This window comes from Trachymyrmex cornetzi, unplaced genomic scaffold (assembly GCF_001594075.2).
Source record: "Trachymyrmex cornetzi isolate Tcor2-1 unplaced genomic scaffold, Tcor1.1 scaffold61, whole genome shotgun sequence".
In the NCBI taxonomy this organism is placed as follows: domain Eukaryota; kingdom Metazoa; phylum Arthropoda; class Insecta; order Hymenoptera; family Formicidae; genus Trachymyrmex; species Trachymyrmex cornetzi.
The window spans coordinates 1,955,638-1,976,417 of NW_017299926.1; the positions used below are offsets into that span (position 1 = coordinate 1,955,638).

The 20,780-nt window shown below is 29.4% G+C and overlaps 1 protein-coding gene and 1 non-coding gene across 2 annotated transcripts in view; both read right to left on the bottom strand.

Annotated features, from left to right (window-relative positions):
• The window catches only part of Glurb (metabotropic glutamate receptor B), a 148,965-nt gene extending 131,703 nt beyond the window's left edge, over positions 1 to 17,262 (bottom strand). Inside the window, exon 1 of the mRNA XM_018516234.1 lies at positions 17,177 to 17,262. The gene's annotated coding sequence lies outside the window, so the exon portion shown is untranslated. The remainder of the gene's footprint in view (positions 1 to 17,176) is intronic.
• Positions 12,291 to 12,363, bottom strand: TRNAS-GGA (transfer RNA serine (anticodon GGA)). The gene has a single exon. It is a non-coding gene; the product is annotated as a tRNA-Ser (tRNA).
• Positions 17,263 to 20,780: the final 3,518 nt, after the last annotated feature.

The following is a 20,780-nucleotide window of genomic DNA, read 5'->3' on the forward strand; positions in this document are numbered from 1 at the left end:
ACTAGCGTGACTAATTACTTTCAAGCAAATACAAACATTGTCCATAAGGAAGTCATTAAATACAATTTGTGTAACTCATGTTTGGATTACAGATGTAAAATGTAAAGTTTAAATAACTGAATATCAAATTTCTAAACTGAATATTTCTTTTTATTACGTTATTTTAAAATATGCAAGGAACGAGTTATAAGACATTTTGTATAAGATTTTTATTATCAAATTTTGTAGTCTAAAAGACATAGTATGCTTTGAAGATTGGAACATAAATATCCTAAAAATTTTAGTTATTTTCTTCATTATTTTTTAAAACATTTCTAAAAGTTGTCGAATTTTAAATAAAATTAATGTAGGAAGATTTTTTAAATCAATTTGAGAAAGTAATATTAGTGTATTAAGCAAAGCTATTCTGGCAGATATCTTAATTATTTCTCTAACCACCCGATATCTCAAAAAAGAGGTACTGTTATAAGATTGATAGATAGGGTTTTGTTGTTGTCGGATGAAATATACCACAGAAATAATTTAAAATCGGTAATAATGATTTTACTCGATAACAACTTTCCACTAGAATTTATTTTTGGTACGATTAATGATAGAATTCAATACCATTAAAAAAAAACAGGCTTACAAAAACCATCTAATACTAATGATTCACCGGAACGAACAGCTTGGTTTACGGTACCATACTTACCATCGATCACGGAAAAATTTAATAGGTTCAACAATAAGGACACAAAAGTATCGTTTTATAGCACAAATAAATTTAAAAAATTTATTAAAACTCAAAAAGATCCTTGACCACAATTTAACAAAAATAATGTAGTGTACAAAATCAATTGTAAGAATTGTGATGCGTCTTACGTTGGCCAAACCGGAAGACAACTTAAGACGAGAATCACAGAACATTGCAATCATATAAACTGGAAAACTTCCAATCATTCCGTAATAACTGCACATAGACTACAATTTAAACATGACTTTGATTGGTATAACATTTTAATTGTTGATGAAGAACTGTGCTATAGTAAACGTCTAATTACTGAAATGATTAATATCAAAAAACAGAAAAATAGTTTAAATCTACAGACGAATACTATAGACCTTCACAAATTATATTTATCAATAATAACCATTATATGACTTTGCATCACTGGTACTGCGTTGAATTGTTTAGTCGTCGCTCTTGTAATGTTCACATGCGTTAGTCTTGTCTTCTAGTTTGCTAAATTATGTGATTGACTCACTTTCCATAAAAAAATGTTTTCGATCATCATTGGACACACGTTTTAACTTTTTATCATACATTGTGACTTCTCCGGTGAGTTTTATTTTAATTGACAATTAAAAAATTTTATCTTTTAGATTGTTTTCAATTTCTTCATATTTCACAGTTTAATTGAAATTTTAACATTCAGTCTACCAACTGTTTGGGAACAATTTCTGTCTGTCAACGTACAATCCATCGGAGATCATTAACTTAACTATTCATAGCTTGGTTTTATCTCTTCACTCGTCTACTGCATTTTGCGACTACAATTATTGTAAATCTGAAGATGACTCGATCAAGAAGCCGAAAGATGTAATTATTGTTAGACAATCGAAACATTTTATTGTTATACCACCAAGATATTTGAAGGAATGATATCAAGAAATTGTACTATATGTCTTTATTTTATATTTAAGTTTTATTGATTATTGACTCTTATATGGTCTTTACTTAGATTTTTATTTGTATTACATTTCTCGAAGAAATCATAATCACGATTTGATTCGAACGTATATGATAATACTTTTGAATTAATTGATGTATAACAATAATTGTAATGTAAACTAAAATATGAAATATTAAAAAGGATTAAATATCACAACAATATTAAGAATCTTTATTTTAGACCGCATATGTGAGAAACACAATCAATACTAGAAATTTAAAAAATGTCTATTACGGTCGAAGCCGGATCTTCATTGCTTTAAATAATTTAATCTTGAATTACTAATATACACTATATATGTACTTGCACATATACCATATTGTAGTCTTTTCAACAACTGCGCGCCGAATTGTTTGTGCGGACTATAAACGTAATTAAAACTGCTCTAGTAATCGCGAATTATCGCAACATTATTGATTAAATATCAATAACGTTGCTTTTATTTAATAAAAAATACGAAAATTTTGATAAAATTTTATTTTATCAAAATTTTCGTATTTTTTAATATTTATAATGTTAAATTTTTGCTTCTCGATAGCAAATGCAAATGTTTTTATAAAAACGTAATTTACACACACAAGAAAGTAGATTTTCAGTAGATTTTCTCATATTGTTTGTAACGTTTTAATAATATATATAGTTACAGCGATTCATCTGGTGACTTAATTAATGAATTACTATCTGTATTCTCCACAAATGCCACCTGCAGATGCAATAGCATACAGTAAGTGACAATTTAATATCTTTAGTGCAGGATCTCGACACGAGAGAGAACCTAGTAACTGTATTTCACGAAAATGATCGATGGCGCTGCATCGTTACCGCATAAAGCGGTTGTATTTCGTCCTTGCTTGTAGGCTCCAGGGCACGTATCGCAGTTTCGTTAATGCGTGACGTTGTCCTTTGTACATGCATCAATATCTACCATAGTTTATGTCGATACATAGGTACGACAAGCTATCCTTTGTCCCTTGGCGGGGTAATGTCGCTTTTCGAGTGAGTCGGTAAAATATTGAAATTTATTGAAGAGATATGACGCGATTTGTTAAAAAATAAATCTTTGGATAATCTCATAAGCGGACAATAATCTGGCGCATGCGGCAGTTAATTTTGTCAGGTTTTAAACGAGAAATTTGCTTTTTGTTCCTGTATCAATCGCGGATAGTTCAACATGTTCTCGCTCATTCAGAGTGGATAAATTTATCGGTGATTTGAATGAGAGAATTGTGCGCTGGAATTGTACGCTACTCTGAATTATTTCACGACTGATGGCTATTATTTTCGAAATAGCGGCAGAATTTTAATCTAGGTGAAAGTAATCACCACGAGAATCGAAGATAACGAACGTTAATTAATTGCACATAGTATTAAAGTACTATTGCAAATTTCTATTGAAAAAAATTCAGATGTATTAATCGGTATATATTTGTTGAAGATTTATGTAACATCAAAGCGATTGTCTTGTACACGTTTGTGCAACATAAGTTTTTCTGGCGTACTATTTATACGTACATCTAGAAAGTTTCATTTAGCTTTAATTCCAGATTTCTTGTTTTCAAGTAGTTTTTTGTCACGGTTATATATAATATTTTCTGCTTAGTTTTTCGTATAATTAAGAAAATTACTTTGTATAATGAGAAAAAGAGAATCAACCAGAGCAGTGTAACAAACAAGTATTCATTGCCTTTTTTCTACATTTTTCTTTTTGTTTTTCTATATTTTATAGTTTTTCTATACATGTATAGCTGGCTGGTTTTCGAGACGAATTATTATCATGAATTTCTCTTAGCCTCTTGCTCCTCTTGTTGCAATTCTCGTTAATTTGATGTCTACATGTCTGGCAAATTTCTACGAAGAAATTCTAAAAGCTCAGTCATGAACACGATCGTAATAATTTAAATGATATATTACACGAACGTTTTAAAAACGTGAGCTGATCTAAATTAATGAGATATATTTTAAAATATAATGAGGGAAAAAATTGGAAAAATTGGAACGTTATGTGTGTGTATATATACAGTGAGAGTAGAAAGTATTCGTACAAGGAAATTTGTCATAAAAAAAATCTTATTTGTAGAAAATAAACATTAATTAGCAATTTTATGCAATGAATACATTCTGGGTACTTATCATGAAATATGTCGGAATGGATTCCGATCGGAAAATTATTCCATTTTCCCTAGAAAACACAATAGAAATCTAGGGAATAATTGAATATTTTCGATCGAAATCGATTCCGACTTGTTCTATGATAGTACCCTGTTCTAACATAAACAAACGAGCTTCGCAAGTATTCCTGATTTTAGAAACTAAATTTCTTGTTTGTATGAATACTTTTTGAGCATTCAAACAATATGATTTTTAATTTTCGCTTATTTTTCAGATGATATATTTTGTATAAAATTAATACAAATTTTTTTGGTATATATAATTTTAAGAAACATACAGTCTATTTTATTCTTTATGAATAAATTATTAATTATCCAACAAAAAATGATCATCAATTAAATTCGAATCGATATCAAATTGACGTTAAAATCATCGTATTTATATTGATTCGACATCAATTCGATGACTCATTTCTCGCTGGATAATATTATTTATTTACTTTTTAAAAATAAAGTTTTTTAAAAAAATATTTTCTGAGTACGAATACTTTTTGCACTCACTGTATATATTGTATACATATATATATATATATATATACACTATATATAGGGCTAAGTCGTACCGACGATTAAATCGTACCTGCATTGTATTTTCTAAACAAAACATTTTTTTTTAAAGATAATGACACTGATGTGACGCTGGTAATATGGGTTAAGAACTATTATTTTTGTTTTGTCTTTGAGTCGTCTGTTTACGAGTGACATTCAAAATTGATTTTGTTCGGTGTCTGATCTAAGTTTCGATACAATTTACTTAAGGTGTTATCAATACAAGGTGGATAATTGAATTATAGCGTCCTTCATGATCATAATCGATATTTAAACTCTTTTCGAGTATAGCATCAAATTAGCAAGATATGTTGTTATTAGCAAATTTGTAAAAATAGAAGGAGTTCGATAAATCGTACTTGTCGCTGGTCTTTATATTGTACCAGTACGATTTTCGCAAGTGACACGAGCAATATGTGGAGGTTATTATGATAAAAAAGGACCTACAATGGACTGGATTCAGTATGTCAGATGCTCTAAGTGATTGCACGAAATCTGTAGTGACAATCTTAACATTTACCAAAACTGTTTAAATAAGCGCTCAAGAAAATGATTACTTATCAACTATTGACTTTCTATTAAATTTTTCTATTGAGTCTTTCTATTGAATCTTTTCTATTGTGACGAAAAATCCGTAATTGATTTTATTTCCAAAATTTATTTTTTCAAAATATCTGAGATTTTAATATTCTGAAATATAGTGCAATGATAGCTTAAATCAATTTAAGTATTGCTTTTTACTTTGTTTTCTTAAATGAGTTTAAAAAACAGATCTAATTTCTGTTTTTATAATAGAAAAGTTTTTATTATACCTACTTAAATATGTATACTCAGTTTAAAATTAAAAATAAATTGATTAATAAATGAGTTTTAAAATTAATTTTGTTTATCTTTCCAGTAAACAAATTGATGTTGTTTACCGTCATTTTGACGTTAAAGATGTTGTTTTAATGTCAAAATGACAATAAGCAATGTCAGCTTGTTTGCTATATTAGAAGTACGATTTAGGAACCAGGTGGTACAATTTAACGACCCGGTCTCCAAATCGTACCGAAAGTTACTTCTTTTAAAATCTAATTTAAATAATAATTTAATGTTTATTTTTGCAAAAGTATTGTTTTGTTTTATTGCCAATAAACCAAAGTTTAATATTAGTACAGAAATATTCTGATATCTTCAGTACTTTTGTTTACAATTTTGTTTAAACGTTAGGGGGTACGATATAGGCGATTTCCTCCTATATATTTACATTCATTATATATTTTAATTTCTAAAACACTTTTCTTGAAAATCACAAGACTTATTATATAACGAGCAACTTACGTAACATATCTCATAACTTTTCCCTAGCATATTCTTAAAATTGTGACGTACAGAAAAGATTATTGTCCATTAAATTAATTTATCCAAGATACGAAGGGTATGTCTGCTATGTTGATTTGAGAATCGCATAAGATCTTTATTAATGTACAAGACGCCCTGTTACGGACACGAGGGATCAATAGTAGGCGTTACCGCGTGCAGGCATTGTTTATGGTGTATTGTTCTAACGTACACCGCCAAGTTTGGGTGATCTTGGTAGAGAAGGCGGAGTTACGAATTTTCTATAGAGCTCATATAATATGATTTATTATAGTCTTGAATAATTGATTCTTTACATCTATCTACTGACTCTGTACACACAATCCTCTTATCAATCCTATTTATAAAAGTATATTTATTTGATAAATTATAAAAATAGATATACGCAATTTTGTGATATAATATATTTTTGTGTATAAAATATGAAATTTTTATGTTCACTGAATATAGCAATGGACATAAAAAATATATACTTTTTATCTGCTCTTATACTTTATTTTTACACCATGTTAATGCATCATGTTCCTGATACATTTACATGATCATGAAAGATCGTGAAATTCTACACCTATGGCGATAGTTTTCTTGCCTTTACCATGTAGAAGCAGCAGTGGATTATTCATTATGTATGTGTAGTGGAAACGCCTGTTGCGCGACTTATAGTCTCGCTAACGCTTTAAGACGAAAGGCGCCGTTTCACTTATGAAAGTTGTTAGACACGCGACGACACATACCGAGGTGTACCGCTAAGATGGGAAAATAGATTTCTCCTCCCAGAGTGACATAGATTTTTTGTGCATTTATAAGTTACTTCCTTAACATTTACATGAAATTATTATATAGTATATTTATAAATATTTATATAAATATATAGAACTTATAAAATTTTTTAAATTTATAAAATATAGAAATGTATAGAATTTTTCATAATAAAAAGTCCATGAAAATGCTAAAATACTTTTTAAAATCCTCAGATTTTGTAAACGTTGTATCGATAGATTACACAATTCTATAAGAAATATAGTAGCCGAGAAATATTATAAGTGCGATTGTTTGTTGAAATATTATGTATTACATTACTTTTTATGTAAACATAATAATAAAGTTTTCTTTTTGGTAGAATCTGAATATGAAAATTACATTGTGAAAAATGGTGACTAAAGCGATGAAAAATGTCAATTAAAGAATACTGCTCACAATTGCCACTAATATTATTGAACGGGAAAAATTCCATTAGTAGAACGTTCTAAAATAGAAATCGGGGAATCTCATCGTTATACTAGAATAAGATGCTTTACTTAAAATTGCCTTGTAACAGAATGTCCAATATCTTCAAATATTCTTGTCTTATTCTAGAATATCTTAGCTCTCTTTAATATTTAATATAATTGATTCCTTTTTTTTTAATATCAAATTCACATCACGTTATATCCGATTAATTAGAAATCTGATCATTCATCCATTATGGTCCTTTTTTTGCAATGGACAATAACACATCAGATGTCATTTGTTAAATCGCCTATTTGGAGCTTACATTTATGGATATGACGTTAATGCAAGTGGTGCATATGAAACAGACATTGCGTTTACAGGACGTATATCGTTGATCTGCGAACTCAAGGAAATCGTAAAGTGTTGATTCATGCGAATTTTATGAGTTATTTTTCACGATATCGGTTATTTTCCAAGTGCGCGCAAAATAATATGGCACGTGAGCAGGGTATTATTATCAGAGAGCTTCCACGCGTGAATATACGACTGCAAGTGAAATCGATATCATGTATATAGATTCAATCAATACTTCTCCTTCAGAGACGTTGGATATATCGCTTCGCATATTTGAATGTTTCGTGAATACTTTCGACATAGACGACAGCTCCCGAAAAATTCAATTTAACGATGACAACCGCGAAAATATTTTTGTCCGCGTGAAACAGTATTATCCGATAAAAAATGTCAGCAGTGCTGCATACATTAAAAGTGCATGAGCCAAATACGTGGTTGCCCGGTATTAACGATAATCAATATTGCATGCTAGAAATTTAAAATTAATTACGATAAAACAATTTGTGGGGTTTTCCACATTTTTCTTTAATTTTTGAAAGTTTTGATGGTAGACCACAATATAGTAATTAACACTTGTTTTTCAGTTTCAAACATTGTAGAAATTTAATTAATTACGTTTATTGCAGAGCAATCAAAATATCTCTTTGTAGAAATATGTCGCTTCCATTATATTTCTTCTTACATTATAATAATACATGGAAAATAAATTTTTCCAATTTTGACTCTTTTATATAGTATTATATAATAATAGACTCTCGGTCGAAGATTGCTTTTCTTAAGAACTGTTTGCTGATAGTTCCGGCAAATCTCATCCGCAATTTTTGAACGTACTTTTTTTTATATTATTGCACAGTATTTCGAGAAGCGAAAGGATCGTCTATCGATCTTGAAAGGAAGGATGCGAAATTCGTTTCTTTGCCATTGAGCATTTTGCTCGTTTCACCTTATTGAGCTCAAGTAAAGGCGTCTTCCGATCGTCCCGCGAATCTTGCACAGTCTAAAGAACAAAGGCAAGATGTTAGACACGGTTGCATCGAGTTTCGATGGAACTGAAGAACGAATAGACCAAGTAAGAAGACAATTGAGAAATACCTATATTCAAAGGATTTGATAGATTTCTTCGTAAGAGTCTTTGTGTATGTCATTTCAGAAAATAATGGGATTTTATTATATCCATGTTTCTTTTCATTTAAAAATAATTGTTCAATTTGTTAATTACATAATTGCACTACTTGAAAAAATTTGATCCAATTATTTTTGTGATGACTTCCGTCAAACGAAAGAATTATTACATAGCGTTGAGAAAATCAAAACTTTATTGGCACATCAATTCATTATTAATTTTGTTGTTAAATAAACAAGAAAATAGAGATTTATACACTTTTTTTATAAAAAAAGAGAGGTTTCAGGTCTAATAGTTGTACTGGAAGTTATAATTTTTGTTTGCTGATATATTTCTGGTACATTGTTGTTTTATCATACATTCGTAATATAGGGGTAATATATAAAGCGTTTTCTAAACTTTAATTTAACATTCATAATTTTACATGAAATTTAATTCCCATTTTACGTACATGTTTGATATAGTTGACTAATAATTGTACTTACAGATTTTGTGGTTAATCAGTATCTGGATCAATAAATATAACGAAAATAGTAAAAAATTGGTATACAACGAAAACAATTGGTATACATATATATCATTAGCATATATAAAATTATTGATATATATATATATATATATATATTGAATATTAAATCCATTTACTGATTGTGAATATGTATTAAAATAAATATATTCTGTCATATAAAGTATTTTAGAAGTAGTATTGTAAGATGAGTGACTTCCTGATATGCACAATTCCTGGTATTGTCTCGGTCATATGACATATATCTAGAGTTCCTTTGATAACTGATCGAGGAAGCCGACATTGATTTATGTTTCGTCTAGTTGTATCTGCATAAGCTATTTATTTGAAGATTGATCAAAGGAGCCGTGTAATGGCATCTTGATCAGAACAAAGGGATTTAGAGAATAGAACAGCCAGAGAAAATCACGAGTCGTCGAGAGGCGAGTCATGGAATAAAATTCGTGAAATATGATGTAACAATTTATTGCTGACCAATACCGAAAATAAGAAATATTGCTAGAATTTAGTATGGCACGGTACAGAACATTAAACGCCCCCGTATTTCGAAAATTTTTAAGACATACTTAGCTGTCTTTTATTTTTAACTACCCTCTCAGTTTGTACTTAGAAAAGCGGGTGATTAGCTTTAAGATTGGTAAGATAAATCAAGTGTACTGCGGTATTCTCGAGAAGACAAATTGATAGCTTAGTTTCAAGGAATACGTGTTTCGTTAAAAATTTCAATTATTATAAATTTAATCTTTTTTTTATTTAACTTATTGTTACTGTACTGAAAATTGCTTTCTAACTATAGATTAGAAAATATATGCTGGATATATAAGTATAAATAACAATTAATAATGTAATTTTATAACGTACATTGTTGTATTATAGAAATAATGGATTATTACAACTACATTTTAACGTCGCGCAACTACATTAAATATAGTAGAAATTTATGGTAGCAAATAATATGTTTCTATCACAGGACAGTGTACTTTGCAAAAAGCAGCTATAATTTTAGTGATAAACGACTTTTGCGTAAGAAGCTTTTTCTTCAAAATGATATAGTATATTGCCTCGTTGCAATTATTTTGTACCAATATTTTGTCGAAAAAAATTTTATTTTATATGACATGAAATATATTTGCTGTTTTTTAAATAGCTTTATATATTTTGCTTGCGTTTGAATAGACACCTTTAATAAAAAATTTTTAAATAAAATTTTATTTCTCCAATCAATCATACGTGAATGTTAATTTATTATATGTACGTAGCAATTTGAATTATTCAATACTTTAGCAGAGAGAGAGAGAGAGAGAGAGAGAGAGAGAGAGAGAGAGAGAAAGAGAAAAAGGAAAGAATAAAAAATAGAGAGAATATATGACACGATATACTCAAATTGTTTTAAACATCACTATTTTTATGAATAATTGAGTATGATATAGCAATAGAGCAATAAAATAAAAATTGTTTATTGCACTAAATTATTAATAAACTTTATCTTAAATATATATTACCGAAAAATATATAATTAAATTGAAATTAATAAAAAAAAATCGAAGTTAATAAAATTATAAGTCATGATATAAATTTGCTTTGACTACACAAGAACTTATTCCATTTTATATTTTATTTTTTATAGAGAAAACGAGTATATATATTTAGTAAGAAACTTGCAGAATCTCTCAATCTATCTTTGAATAACATGCGACAAAACTTTCTTCATCATTGCAATCGAGTATGATTCGATAAAGAAATAAAGTTCCTTTCTCTCTCTCTCTCTCTCTCTCTCTCTCTCTCTCTCTCACTAAATTATCGCTTTTAAAAACTTATTAGAACAGTATTACTCAGCAAAATATGGTAATAAATTTTCCGTAAGAACAACTTCTAAATATCGTAAGTATTAAAAATGCTAATTTGTTTCCTTACTTATACATGCAGAAATACGCAATTAAGAAAGAATAATTATTTTTCTTAAGAATAATATTTACGCAGATAAATATAACATTGAAATATATGCTTTTCATATTGTATATTCCATTACATTCAAATTATGGGAAAGAGAAATATTCTCAACATTTTTTAGCAATATAAATCATCTTTATATAACTATCCTCTATTATATAAATTATTATTTACTATATCAAATATTAATATTACTATATCAATATTCTCTTTTCCATTAATGTGTTTCCAAGATTTTAGATTTACGAAATTTCTGTTAATTAAAAAGAGTTTAATACATTTTGGAATTATTTATATAAAAATGTAAAGAAAATTAAATTTTTCACAAATTCAAAAGAATTATGTTAAATTTGCTTTTGTTTTATATTAAAATGATAAAAGATTTTTTTATGATCCAACTTTTAATAAGAGAAACTTGCTATTACGATGATAGCAGAATACTTTCAAACTAACTTTTGAAATAATAAAGTTCTACAGCGCGTATTTCCAATTTCTGGCTTAATCATGGATGCACTTTCGTAGTGCTTATGTAATTATTTCCAAATAATGTCACATCCTGCCGGAAATGAGGCATTACCACATAATTGTGTTATAAACCGCCGTTATTCGAGGTCTAATGGATAATCATTGGTGGTACACGGAATTGACTCTCCGGTAATATTTGCATCGCCGCGCGACGCACTCTATATTCTATCAAGCAGTAACGTTTCAACAGAGCGTCATGTTGTTACTTTCCGTTTTGATAATCGAGACATATTTATAATTATTTTTATTAGATTCTTATTGTACATGTTTTATAAACAATCTAATCAAATCTTCTACGGAATCGAGTATTATCCTTAATTTATAGCCACATTGAAATTCAACATATAATAAGCCTCCTGTAATTTCTTCTCTTAACAAAGTCCACCATCCACTTTTAATTGATGAAAATCTAATTAACTTAGATCACAACACACCACATGTCTCACTTTTAAGAATTTTTGATAACTTCTTAAATAATATTAAGAATTTTTATTTTAGACCGCATATGTGAGAACACAATCAATACTAGAAAAATACCTATTACGATCGAAGCTGGATCTTCATTGCTTTAAATAATTCAATCTTGAATTACTAATGTACACTATATATGTACTTGCATATTTACCATTATAGTCTTTTCAAAATACGCGCCGAATTGTTTTTCCGGACTATAAACGCAATTAAAACTACTCTAGTAATCGCGAATTAAATTGACAAGCAATTCAATAATTTGATGCTACCATCAAGCATCATATTATAAAGATGTTAATATGTTGAAACTGTTAATAAATTTATTGCGAGAAAAATATTACCTCGGCCGTGACTTGAACCCGGATCTCTTGTATTCCATACAAGCGTCCTAAGCCATTAGACCACCGAGGCAAACTTCTTAAATATTTCTAATCACATTTATGTTTATATAATTTTCTATTTATAATGATTAAAAAAAATATCTCGTAAAATATTAAAATATTAAATTATTCTGTAAATGATAAATAAAAGAAAAATCGAGAAAAACAGCGAATATAAGAATATAAGGAATTTAATGAAGATCGCAATATGCGTATAAAACGAATTGGAATGTTGGAGAAACGTAAAGCCGAGAAATTTTAATATCATTTTAGCTTAGTAACAATAGTTTTATGTAACCTATTTTTCATTGGAGTTTTAATAAATAGTTACATATATATGTACATAGCTCTTTATTAACGATATTGTGATATTTTCTGGATTCATCGGATATTTCACGTAAAAGAGAAACCCAGATAAACAAGTTCAGTTTTCATATTTTCGCCATGGTAGTTAATTGCGTCTATGTCTGGCTTGTTTAAAAGTGACATTGTCGCGACTAATTAAGTTTGCGCTTCTTTATATGCACGGAAAGGTGTTCCAGCGGATTTTTCGTTTGTGATGAAGTTTAAAAAATGCAGTGGTAACCTGTTTAAACGCAAAAAACAGTAGATACAATATACTCTTATTATGATAAATTTTATCGTTTCATTTGTAGCGTGCAGTAAATGAACCACATTTGCAATGGATGTGTCAGTGTACCAATTATTTAATTTTAATGTTTTCAGATAATACAACGATATCGAACAGTTTATACATTTTAAATTAGTCATTTGTATCCTCCAATGGTACATTGTTACTACCGGCATTTGAAAGTTTCATTGGTTTATTTGAATAGTTGAGAGTCCACCGCGTAGTTGATTAACCACATATTTAACAAATACAACAGAAATTACGCTGTAAACGCAGATTCAAAGGTGCACAGGTATATTGCAATGAACGCAAATAAGCATACTTTCACAAGTGAACACCTTTTGGAATTAAATCTTGCATGAAATGTAAAGACCAATTAAGAACTGAAATGGTCCATAAATTTCTGCGGCTACACTGTATGCTTTTTAATGAAGAATCCATTTATACCGGCGCTATACCTGATGCATTATAATATAATTATTAAATACCTAACTACAGCACAGATTGTAGATACGTACAATATTCATATGCGATGCTACTGAAGCTGCAAAATTATCACAGCGATAGTTCTCATTTACGACCACCATTTCTCGAGAGTACCGCGCGTTTGTGATTAATCGAATATCATAATATTGAGGTGAAAATTTTCAACGGGTATCGACCAACGCGCATTAAAATTATGAAAATGTATGATAATGTCGGTTTTTGTTACAATTAAGACTTGATTTGTCATTTGTATAGATGTGTATGTGTTACATAATTATGTAAAAATATGACCTACTACACTATATATACTCACGCATATATGTATATATATTTATACATATACAATATACACATATATACAAAATAAAGAATTATTTTTATTTGAGATAACAATAAGTATAAAAAATGAAGCAAAATGCATAAATGATAAATCATTTTTGCTTACTGATCGCATTGATAATCAGACATATTAATGTTATACAATATTAATTAATTGTTCTGAAAGTATCCTAATGAGATTCATGAGATTCATGAAGAATGTTAAATCTAACGTAAAGTACCTTTACCTATTCGTTTATGTAAATTCGAATTGTCCGGGAAATGTGCTCGCATAAACGTAACACAATTGCTTGCGATAAGAACGGTGGTAGCAGAGACATTATTATATTATTAAGATTTCCGTCGTTTCACGGAAAATTGGAGGCGATAAAATTAAGAGAATTGCCCACAGCAATTGTTGCATTTGATGCTCTCGGATATCACGCGTTATTTACGCGATTTTTAAAACCCAATTCTTATTAAGTTCACTCTTACCTATCTCTAACTTCATTCATTTATTTTTATACCAACTGGACGTTTCAAGAATGAAGCGATTTTTCAACCAAACTCTTTTATTAAGTTCACTCTTACCTATCTCTAACTTCATTCTTAAACCGACTGGACGTTTCAAGAATGAAACGATAATCGAGGATCTGTGTCAAGGGTTCATTCTCGTCTCCATCATCGCAATGCATATTCATCTCACGATTATCTCGCAAGACATCGAGTATACGTAGTCCGATAATAGTCTTTTAGTTTTAGAAATAACTTCTGCATAAGCCGCAGCTCAATCGTAATAGGGATACGTAATTCTAGCATTAAGCTTTCTTTAGTCGCGATATTATGCTCAGTTATAACATCGTTTTCGTTGAATGTTAATACGCTCTACGATCCGACTTTGTAACTTTAACAGCTTTCAAAACGATAAACTTGATACCGCACATCTGCTAGAACGAAAATTCACGGTGAGAGGAGCCGAAAATTCGTAAGAAAATCAAGTCGAAAATCAAGTTTGGTTCGAAAGTTGAGTACAAACTTTGTGGGAGAGTTCGCATTCATTAAAAGTTATTCATCGTATCAACAGACGCACGTGTCTTTAAATCTTTAAGATACAAAAGTGTAAAATGATTTAAAATTTTATCTTAAGGTAATGAATGCAAAATTATGTCGTTAGGGGCAGCATTTGACGAGCATAAAGCGCAACTTACAAGATGTTTGCAGCAATTTTTATTTTCCTTTATATTTATGAAACAGCTCTTTTGCCAGTATATCTAAAGTTGAGTTTCCTTGAGAGTATGTTACGTGAAATGAAATGTTATAATAAATCACTGTCGGGATGTTCTTTGCGCACGAACGCTTACAACTAAAGTATCTCCTTATTTCTATATTCTAGTGCAGATAGTTCTTACAGGTAATGATTTAGAAAATTTATTTTATTTGAATTATAACAGACTATAAGGACGTAAAAAAGCTAACTAATTCGTCAATTTTCTTAAAAAAGATTCAAAATTATTAAATTTTATCAAACTATTATATAAATACTTTTTTAAAATATTCATAAAATAATACATTTTTTATAAAATAATATTTATAAAATATTATTAAATTTATAATACTAGCCATTTAAAATGCCTATTACGGTCAAAGGTGGATCTTCAATGCTTTAAATAATTCAATCTTGAATTACTAATATATACTATATATGTACTTGCATATATGCCATATTGTAGTCTGTATGGAATACAAAAGATCCGGGTTCAAGTCCCGGCCGAGATAACATTTTTCGCAATAAATTTATTAACAGGTTCAACATATTAACATCTTTATAATATAATGCTTGAAGGTAGCATCAAATTATTAAGATTGATTGTTAATTTAATTCGCGATTACTAGAGTGGTTTTAATTGCGTTTATAGCCCGGAAAAACAATTTGGCGCGCAGTTCTAAAAGACTACAATGTGGTATATATCCAAGTACATATATAGTGTAGGATATTAGTAATTCAAGATTGAATTATTTAAACCAATGAAGATCCAGCTTCGACCGTAATAGGCATTTTAAATTTCTTGTACTGATTGTGTTTCTCACATATGCGGTCTAAAATAAAGTTTCTTAATATTGTTTAAATTTATAAAATGATACATCTGCTTGTTAAATTTTGACTTGTAAATCTTTTAGGAATATATATAACATGATATTATGCAACAAATAATAACCATTTAAAACATACATTAAGTAATTTTTTGTTCTTTCCTTCTTTTTAAATATTACATATACATGTTTCATATTTCTTTAAAATTGAGCGTTCTAAGCATTTACATTGCATGTTCAAAGCAACAATTATAATCAAGAGTGAAGCAACAATGCAAACGTGTCTGAGCGCACACTGTAATGTCTAATAATTATGTATTCCGTACGACTCGTCTAAGGGTTTTGCTAAATTTAAAGGGAAGGTGAGAGAGAAAGCCTGTTGGCAAGAATAGATCTTAGCTAGCATTACTAGTGTAACTTCATCAGAAGTAAATGGGCTTTGCCATCACGAAGTAGTTACACTGATAACCGAGAGAGCCGGTGTGCGTGGTCTGAAGAATTACTTCGGTCGTAAAAGGTCGTACGATGATCTTAGATGCTCGCTGTAAGTCCAAGGGTTCGCTGTTTGACCATTGGCTTTTTCTATGGGGACTATAAGGGGGGAAATAAGGGTCGGCGGGTCTTTGTAACGGCAGTTAGGTGATATTCTGAGAGGTGATACGAGAAATTTTTCTTTTAATGGTGCAATAAGAGATTCTTTCGGAAAAAAATGAATGCTATTGGAATTGAAGAATTCTTGTAGGAAAATTAATATTTCTATATTTTAATTTTACTTTGTGATCAATGGCAAAATAAAGACATCTTTTTTATGACAGTACAATGATTTTTATATTCTTCGTAGATACAAATGTGTAAATATACAAAAAAATGAACAAAAAAACGTAATATAAATGTTTCAATTATATGTAATGTTGCCTATGAGAAAAACTAATTACAAAAGAAAAAGAGAAAGAGAAAGAAAAAATATATTAAATGATAAGAAAAAAGTAGCTAATTCGGCACTCTAGTTTAATCATTACAGCAAAAAATAAAACAGGTGTCAACATATAGCAACATTGGAACGTTATTTTAATATTATTCTCCCTCTCTCTCTCTCTCTCTCTCTCTCTCTCTGCATTAAATTAAATTAATATTAACTATACATTAAGCCAGTATTTACATTGTTCTTACTTACTCAGCCAATATGTGTCAGTATGACTTTACGTTAATATGAAGAATTATTGCTTTATTTTAGATAATAAGCTACACAGTGAAATATTTTCTAACGAGTTACAAAAGAAGCTCCATGCATTCTGCGTATAATCACGTTCGTACTTACTCCCCGAGTTAAACTTCGTTCCTTAATATTGCCATCTTCCCTTCACGCTGGAACACTATATCGGCCTCGAGATATGGATAATTATTTTACAGTGGTTACATGCACGAATAAGTCATATACTTTATCTTGAGGAGAATCTCAAGTAGTATCATTGTCGAAAGAATTTTTCGAACAAGCATTATCAAACGTACTGGAAGAAGCAAAGGAATTCGAAATATATTGCCTCGACAGTACCAGCTCGCACAAATTGAAATCGATCGAATCTCTGATGGCTACGGTAAGGAAATTACGAATACCCTACGTACGCATTTAAAATTTCCCCCAAAATATGAAATTACATTATGGAATTTTTGATTATTTACACAAGGCGCGCATAATATTTACTTACAATTAAAATAACTTTCTTATAAGACAAAATCAATTTTTCTTAGCTGTCTGATCATACTGTAATATTATAACATTCTTTACTGTAAACAATAATTTAAGAATTATTTTGAGCCATCTGTTAAATGCTTAAAATAAAAAAAAATTGGACAATATTACAAAAATCTTTCACAAAGAGTTATGTGACTGCAATTAGCGAACTTCAAGATGACAGTTCAGATCGACGTTTGCTCGAGGTCTTTATGATTAACGGAATCTCTGTATATGTAGTTTTCTAAGTTTCCTAAAGTTTCGATTTATAGCAAGCGTTATAAACTTAGGGAACACTTTTAGAGGGTGAATTAGATTTATATTAGTTTAAACGTTTTCAATTAAATTCAGGTAAACACAGCAATAATTTAACACGTAGTTCGAACGACGAAATACTTTCGTCTTGAAAGATTTCCCCGACGTGAGGATTACGCGATTTTGAAGCACGATGCGAAATAGGGTCCAACCGAATGTAGCTACGCGCGTATACTGAAGGAACTTGTGGAGCGAGGGCGCCGGCTTGAACCAACCCCTCTTCCCAGCATCCCATGCGGCGCGCGTTCTCTTATCGGACACTCGGGACGATGAGATTTTTGACCAATAATATGAATTGTTGAGGGAAATGCGCGACAACTGACGGATGATTGTCAGTAGGAAGAATTGACCTCACAGGTTTGCAGGAGTTAATTGTCTCGACAACTTTGGTTCTCTATACCGTGCTGAGATAGGAGATTTAATTATACCTGCCTATTTGAAGCCTACCGGACTAATTGGATCTTGCCACAGAGACAACGCGATTCTCAAAGTTTCTCTTTCAATCAATTATATCGACATTGTACGAATACATTGTGAGATATTTTTTTTTAATTATTGCACACATTGCATTATTATATAATTTATTATAGATTTTTAATGCAAATTTGAAAGGTAATTTAAATAAACATGTTTCACTTCCAAATGCTCATTAGTCTTTACAGAGACACATTTTTTTTATTGGAGGGATTTTTATTAACATTTGTATTTGTCTGTTTTTTAGGTAGATTACTAATTACGAATCCAAAATCAAATTTTAGAAATTTGAAATGATGAGTCCATAATGGCACACAAACTTTTTATATCAGTATAATTATTGTATACTTAATGTTAATATATAATTTGAACGCTCGTATGTATTAAAAATAATTATAAATTCATGGCTTTATTCGAACTATATAATATTTTGTGAACTTCAAATATATTACATAAAATCAAGTTAATTTAAAACAAAAATCTCTTAAAGTTCTCATAATAACTATCGGCATATTACAAACGTTTCAGCTTACCAAGCCTTCCTCAGTGTATATAAATTGTGAACAATTATTTAATTAAAAAATAATTTTACAATAATTTAACATCCATAATCTAATGTCAGATTATATTAGACATTTCGTCTATTGTCACTGTCTAAAATATATAAATGCACCAATTAATTAAGAAGAAATCTTCAGTCTCTCTCCATGTCTTTCATATAAATTGTCTTTAATCCGTATCGTTCGCCAAATTCAACGGTGGAGGTCGAAAATTCAGTTTGTTCTAGACTTCCACAAATCACTGAGAATTCATTAACATTGTGTATTCTATGATATTCTAAAAGAGTAATATATGTTTTAATAAATTATTATCCTCAAAATTTAATGAATAATAAACCAATATAAACTTACGGCTATATATATAAAATACTTGCTAAGAAATCTCAACTTAAATCCATTCAAGAACATTACAACGAAAAATTGGTGTTGCTTGTACGAAACTCAACCGTTCAGTCAAGTATATAACTTTATGTATTCTCAATATATTGCCAAGCTGTTCAAACCGTTACAATTTCTTCTCGCGTATGTCATAAAGTATGTTCAAATAAGATTTGTCTAATAATTCTGTGTCTTTCATTAAATTTAGTCCATTTTTTTGTTCTTTGATATGGATCATTTCCGATACGTTCCTTTTTTTATAGTTCTTTTCAAAATCGAGAATATTTACTTTTTCCCAATTAAATTCGTGATTAGTTTCATCAATATGCTTGGATATCACCGAGTGCTTTGACTGATCTAATTTTATATTGCTCCGATGTTCTTTGATTCTCGTCTTTAATTGTCTTTTCGTTTGACCCACATATGACGCCTCGCAATTATTACAATTTATTTTGTAAATAACATTATTATTGTTGTCATGTTTATTTTTATCTTTATGCACTTTAATGAATCTATTAAGCTTATTAACGCATCTATATCCTATCATATTATTAGTTTCGTTAATCGATCTCGAAATTTCATAACGATAAAATCACATATCGGTTTTACGTATGGAAAAACCATTAGTTGTCTTAATTTTAGCTCATTAATGGATTTATTTAATGTAGATTTGTTAGAAGCTAAAGATTTAATCCTTTTATTTATGTATTTAAATGTAAAATCAATAAGATATCCATTATAACTTTCAAAACTTCTATTATGAGTTTAAAGTTTTTTTTAAAAAAATAAAGAATTCGACAGTAAAATAGTTCTGTCAACCATACTAAATATCATTCCAATTTTATGACAACTACGATGATTAGAATAAAATGACAAATACCTTCCCGAAAAAGTTTTTTTATGGAACCAATCTACCATAATTTTATTATCTTTGTTTATGATAGATAGATCTAGAAAGTTCAACGTATGGTTTTCCTCATATTCAATTGTAAATTTAAGTCTAATATGTTGTTCGTTAAATACTTTTAAAATTTGCGATATTTTATCCTTAGGAGCAATCAAAAAAACATCGTCAACATATCTAAAATAAATAGCCAAGCGAGGTTGTAAAAAACTAAGAGCATTTTCCTCTAAATCCTCCATCACAATGTCCGCTATGATAGGGGAAAGGGAGGAACCCATAGGAGTGCCAAATGTTTGTTTGTAAATAGTACCATTAAAAGTAAAATAAGTCGAAGTTAAAATGAATTTTATAGCATTTATAAATTCTGTTTTTGGTATACTAGTAGCACTCTTTATGAATTCCCACCTTCCTTCTAGTCCCACTATCGCTAAATCTATCGGGACATTCGTAAACAACGTTAATATATTAAATTAATGTTATACTAATGTTAATATTTGTGTGAGTATTATATGCCTCATAATACATTATTTCTAATTTTTAAAATTTTAACTTAAAATTC